We start from the raw sequence: 6,660 nt of genomic DNA on the forward strand, positions 1-6,660 counted from the left end.
TCTGACTGTTTGCATATTCACAGTCTCCTGCTCTGTTAACATAATGACAGTCTCAAGCAAGGTTAGCATAGTTACAGTCTCCCTCACTGTTAACATAGTGAAAGTCTCCTGCAATGTTAGTATCGTGCCATTCTCTAGTTTGTTCACATTGAGGCATACCTGTGCAACGTTATTATAGTGACAGTCTCTGCAATGTTAACATAGTGAAAGTCTCCTGCAATGTTTGCTTAGCGACTGTCTCCTGCAATGTTAACATGGTGACAGTCTCCAGCAATGTTAACATAGAGACAGTCTAATGCTCTGTTAGCATATGGAGAGTCTCCTGCAATGTTTTCATAGTGACAGTCTCCTGTAATGTTAGCATAGTGACAGTCACCATCAAGGTTAACATAGTGACAGTCTCCTGCACTATTAGGATTGTGAGAGTCTTCTGCAATGTAAACATAGTGACAGAATCGTGCAATATCAGGATAGTGACAGCTATTGCAATGTTAACATAGTGACAGTCTTCTCCAATATTAAAATAGTGATGGTCACCTGTAACGTTAGCATAGTGACAATCTCCTGCGATTTGAACATAGTGACAGTCGCCTGCAATGTTGGCATATTCACAGTCTCCTGCTCTGTTAACATAATGACAGCCTCAAGCAATGTTAGCATAGTTAAAGTCTCCTGCAAAGTTAACATAGTAACAGCCTCGTGCAATGTTAAGATAGTGACATTCTCCAGCAATGTTAGAAAAGTGACATCCTCCTACAATGTTAACAATTTTATTGTCTCCTGCTCTGTTAGCATAGTGACAGACTCCTGCAATGTTAACATACCTACAGTCTCCTGCAATGTTAACCTAGTGACAGTATCCTGTATTGTTAGTTTAGTTATAGTCTACTGCTCTGTTAATATAGTCATAGTCAACTGCAATGTTCGCATAGTGACAGTCTCCTGCAATGTTAACATGGTGAGAGTCTCCAGCAATGTTAATATAGCAACAGACTAATGCTCTTTTAGCATATTGACAGTCTCCTGCAATGTTAACATAGTTACAGTCTCCTTCAATGTTAACATTGTGACAGTCTCCTGCAATTTTTCAGTAATGACAGTCTCCTGCAATGTTAACATACCCACAGTCTCCTGTAATGTTAGCATATGAAAGTCTCCTGCAATGTTAGTATAGTGACAGTCTCCTGACATGTCAGCATAGTGACAGTCTTCTGCAATGTTAACATAGTTAGTCTCCTGCAATGTTTACCTAGTGACAGTCTCATGCAATGTTTCAGTAGTGACAATCTCTGCAATGTTAACATACCTACTGTCTCCTGCAATGTTAGCATAGCGACAGTCTCCTGCAATGTTAACATGGTGACAGTCTCCAGCAATGTTAACATAGAGACAGTCTAATGTTCTGTTAGCATATGGACAGTCTCCTGCAATGTTTTCATAGTGACAGTCTCCTGTAATGTTAGCATAGTGACAGTCACCATCAATGTTAACATAGTGACAGTCTCCTGCGATATTAGGATTGTGAGAGTCTTCTGCAATGTTAACATGGTGACAGCATCCTGCAATGTCAGGATAGTGACAGTCTCCTGCAATGTTAACATAGTGACAGTCTCCTGCAACGTTTCAGTAGTGACCGTCTCTAAAATGTTAACATAGTGACAGTGTCCTGCAATGTTAACATAGTGACAGTCTGCTGCATAGTTAAAATAGTGACAATATCTTGCAATGTAAGAATACTGACAGTCTCCTCCAGCCCCTGCTAATGGGCAGGGGATGACACTTGATACCAGAGCAGGATGTGGCAATATGGCAACAGAGCAGGGCAATGTCATTGTGCTAACAAAGCAGGAGACTTTCACCGTGTTAACTTTTCAGGAGACTGTCACTATGCTAACATTGCAGGAGTCTGTCACTATGCTAACAGAGCAGGAGCCAATAACTCTGTTAACATTAACAGCTGAAAGTCTCCTGAAATGCTAACTTAGAGATAATCTTCTGCAATATTAGCATAGTGACAATCTCCTGATCTGCTAGCATATTGATAATGCTCTGCAATGTTAACATAGAGATACTCTCCTGCAATGTTAGGAGAGGACAGTGTCCTGCGATATTAGCATAGTGACAGTCTCCTGCAATGTCAACAAACTGACAGTCTCCTGCTCTTTTAACATAGTGAAAGTCTGCTGCAATGTTAGTATCATGACATTCTCCTGCTTTGTTCACATAGAGACAGACTTGTGCAAAGTTAGTATAGTGACAGTCTCTGCAATGTTAACATAATGATAGTCTCCTGCGAAGTTAACATACTGACAGTCTCCTGCTCTTTTAACATAGTGAAAGTCTCCTGCAATGTTAGAATCATGACATTCTCCGGCTTTGTTCACATAGTGAAAGTCTCCTGCAATGTTTGCTTAGTGACATTCTTCTGTTAACATTCTACCAGCCATATGCATTGCTAAACTAGTGAGAGTCTCCTGCAATCTGGACATAGCTACAGTCTTCTGCAATGTTAGCATCGTGTCAATCTCCTGCAATGTAAGCATTGTTACAGTCTCTGCTCTGTTAACCTAGTGACAGTGTCCTGCAATGTTAACATAGTGACAGTCTGCTGCATAGTTAAAATAGTGACAATATCTTGCAGTGTAAGAATACTGACTGTCTCCTGCAGCCCCTGCTAATGGGCAGGGATGACACTTGATACCAGAGCAGGAGGTGGCAATATGGCAACAGAGCAGGGCAAAGTCATTATGCTAACAAAGCAGGAGACTTTCACCGTGTTAACGTTAGCATTTTGACAATCTCCTGCGATGTGAACATAGTGACAGCCTGAAGCAATGTTAGCATAGTTACAGTCTACTGCAATGTTAACATAGTGACAGGCTCCTGCAATATTAACATAGTGACATTCTCCTACAGTGTTAGCAAAGTGACATTCTCCTGCAATGTTAACAAAGTTATTGTCTCCTGCTCTGTTAGCATAGTTACAGACTCCTGCAATGTTAGCATCGTGACAGACTCCTGCAATGTAAGCATTGTTACAGTCTCCTGCTCTGTTAACATAGTGACAGTCTCTACAATATTAACATAGTGACAGTCTCCTGCAACGTTAGCATTTTGACAGTCTCCTGCAATGTTAGCATAGTGACAGTCTCCTGCAATGTTAACATATAGACATTCTCCTCAATTGATAACATAGTGACTGTCTCCTGCAATATCAGAATCGTTACAGTCTCCTGCTCTATAAGCATAGTGACAGTCTCCTGCAATATTAACCTAGTGACAGTATCCTGTATTGTTAGTTTAGTTATAGTCTATTGCTCTGTTAATATAATTATAGTCAACTGCAATGTTCGCATAGTGAGAATCGTCTGCAATGTTAACATGGTGAGAGTCTCCAGCAATGTTAACACATTGACAGGCTTCTGCAATATTAAAATAGTGGTGTTCTCCTGTAACGTTAGCATAGTGACAATCTCCTGCGATGTGAACATAGTGACAGCCTGAAGCAATGTTAGCATAGTTACAGTCTACTGCAATGTTAACATAGTGACAGGCTCCTGCAATATCAACATGGTGACATTCTCCTACAGAGAATGTCTAATGCTTTGTTAGCATATTGACAGTCTCCCGTAATGTTAACATAGTGACAGTCCCTTGACATGTCAGCATTGTGACAATCTCCAGCAATGTTAACATAGTGACATTCTACTGCAATGTTAGCTTTGTGAGTGTCTTCTGCAATGTTAATATGGTGACAGCATCCTGCAATGTCAGGATAGTGACAGTCTTCTGCAATATTAAAATAGTGATGGTCTCCTGTAACGTTAGCATAGTGTCAATCTCCTGCGATGTGAACATAGTGACAGTTGCCTGTAATGTTTGCATATTCACAGTCTCCTGCTCTGTTAACATAATGACAGTCTCAAGCAATGTTAGCATAGTTACAGTCTCCCTCAATGTTAACATAGTGAAAGTCTCCAGCAATGTTAACATACTGACAGTCTCCTGCTCCTTTAACATAGTGAAAGTCTCCTGCACTGTTAGTATCGTGACATTCTCTGGTTTGTTCACATTGAGGCATACCTGTGCAACGTTATTATAGTGACAGTGTCTGCAATGTTAACATAGTGAGAGTCTCCTGCAATGTTTGCTTAGCGACAGTCTCCTGCAATGTTAACATAGTTACAGACTCCTTCAATGTTAACATTGTGACAGTCTCCTGCAATGTTTCAGTAATGACAGTCTCCTGCAATGTTAATATACCTACAGTCTCCTGTAATGTTAGCATATGAAAGTCTCCTGCAATGTTAGCATAGTAACAGTCTCCTGACATGTCAGCATAGTGACAGTCTTCTGCAATGTTAACATAGTTAGTCTCCTGCAATGTTTACCTAGTGACAGTCTCATGCAATGTTTCAGTAGTGACAATCTCTGCAATGTTAACATACCTACAGTCTCCTGCAATGTTAGCATAGTGACAGTCTCCTGCAATGTTAACATGGTGACAGTCTCCAGCAATGTTAACATCGAGACAGTCTAATGCTCTGTTAGCATATGGACAGTCTCCTGCAATGTTTTCATAGTGACAGTGTCCTGTAATGTTAGCATAGTGACAGTCACCATCAATGTTAACATAGTGACAGTCTCCTGCAATACTAGGATGGTGAGAGTCTTCTGCAATGTAAACATCATGACAGAATCGTGCAATGTCAGGATAGTGACAGCTCCTGCAATGTTAACATAGTGACAGTCTTCTGCAATATTAAAATAGTGATGGTCTCCTGTAACGTTAGCATAGTGACAGTCTCCTGCAATGTTAACATGGTGAGAGTCTCCAGCAATTTTAATATAGAGACAGTCTAATGCTCTGTTAGCATCATGACAGTCTCCCATAATGTTAACATAGTGACTGTCTCCTGACATGTCAGCATAGTGACAGTCTCCAGCAATGTTAACATACTGACAGTCTCCTGCTCTTTTAACATAGTGAAAGTCTCCTGCAATGTTAGTATCGTGACATTCTCCGGTTTGTTCACTTAGAGGCAGACCTGTGCAACATTAGTATAGTGACAATCTCTGCAATGTTAACATATTGAAAGTCTCCTGCAATGTTTGCTTAGTGACAGTCTCCTGCAATGTTAACATAGTTACAGTCTCCTGCAATGTTAACATTATGACAGTCTACTGCAATGTTTTAGTAATGACAGTCTCCTGCAATGTTAACATACCTACAGTCTCCTGTAATATTAGCATAGTGACAGTCTCCAGCAAGGTTAACATAGTGACAGTCTCCTGCAATATTAGCATTGTGAGAGTCTTCTGCAATGTTAACATAGTGACTGAATCGTGCAATGTCAGGATAGTGACAGTCTCCTGCAATGTTAACATAGTGACAGTCTTCTGCAATATTAAAATAGTGACGGTCTCCTGTAATGTTAGCATAGTGACAATCTCCTGCGATGTGAACATAGTGACAGTTGCCTGCAAAGTTGGCATATACATAGTCTCCTGCTATGTTAACATAATGACAGTCTCAAGCAATTTTAGCTTACTTACAGTCTCCCTCAATGTTAACATAGTAACAGCCTCCTGCAATGTTAACAAAGTGACATTCTCCTGCAGTGTTAGCAATGTGACATTCTGCTGCAATGTTAACATAGAGACAGTCTAATTCTCTGTTAGCACATGGACAGTCTCCTGCAATGTTTTCATAGTGACAGTCTCCTGTAATGTTAGCATAGTGACAGTCACCATCAAAGTTAACATAGTGACATTCTCCTGCAGTGTTAGCAATGTGACATTCTCCTGCAATGTTAACAAAGTTATTGTCTCCTGCCCTGTTAGCATAGTGACAGACTCCAGCAAAGTTAACAATATTACAGTCTCCTGCTCTATTAGCATAATGACAGACTCCTGCAATGTTAGCAGCATGGCAGTATCCTGCAATGCTAACACCATGGCAGTGGGCTGTAATGTTAGCATTGTGACAGTCTGCTCAGTATTAACATAATAACAGTCTCCTGCAATGTTAACATTCTACCAGCCATATGCATTGCTAACCTAGTGAGAGTCTCCTGCAATCTGGACATAGTTACAGTCTTCTGCAATGTTAGCATCGTGTCAATCTCCTGCAATGTAAGCATTGTTACAGTCTCTGCTCTGTTAACATAGTGACAGTGTCCTGCAATGTTAACATAGTGACAGTCTGCTGCATAGTTAAAATAGTGACAATATCTTGCAGTGTAAGAATACTGATAGTCTCCTGCAGCCCCTGCTAATGGGCAGGGGATGACACTTGATACCAGAGCAGGAGATGGCAATATGGCAACAGAGCAGGGCAAAGTCATTATGCTAACAAAGCAGGAGACTTTCACCGTGTTAACTTTGCAGGAGTCTGTCACTATGCTAACATTGCAGGAGTCTGTCACTATGCTAACAGAGCAGGAGACAATAACTCTGTTAACATTAACAGCTGAAAGTCTCCTGAAATGCTAACTTAGAGATAGTCTCCTGCAATATTAGCATAGTGACAATCTCCTGCTCTGGTAGCATATTGATAATGCTCTGCAATGTTAACATAGAGATACTCTCCTGCAATGTTAGGCGAGGACAGTGTCCTGCCATATTAGCATAGTGACAGTCTCCTGCAATGTCAACATA

This window comes from Carcharodon carcharias, chromosome Y, assembly GCF_017639515.1.
Source record: "Carcharodon carcharias isolate sCarCar2 chromosome Y, sCarCar2.pri, whole genome shotgun sequence".
NCBI classification, from domain to species: domain Eukaryota; kingdom Metazoa; phylum Chordata; class Chondrichthyes; order Lamniformes; family Lamnidae; genus Carcharodon; species Carcharodon carcharias.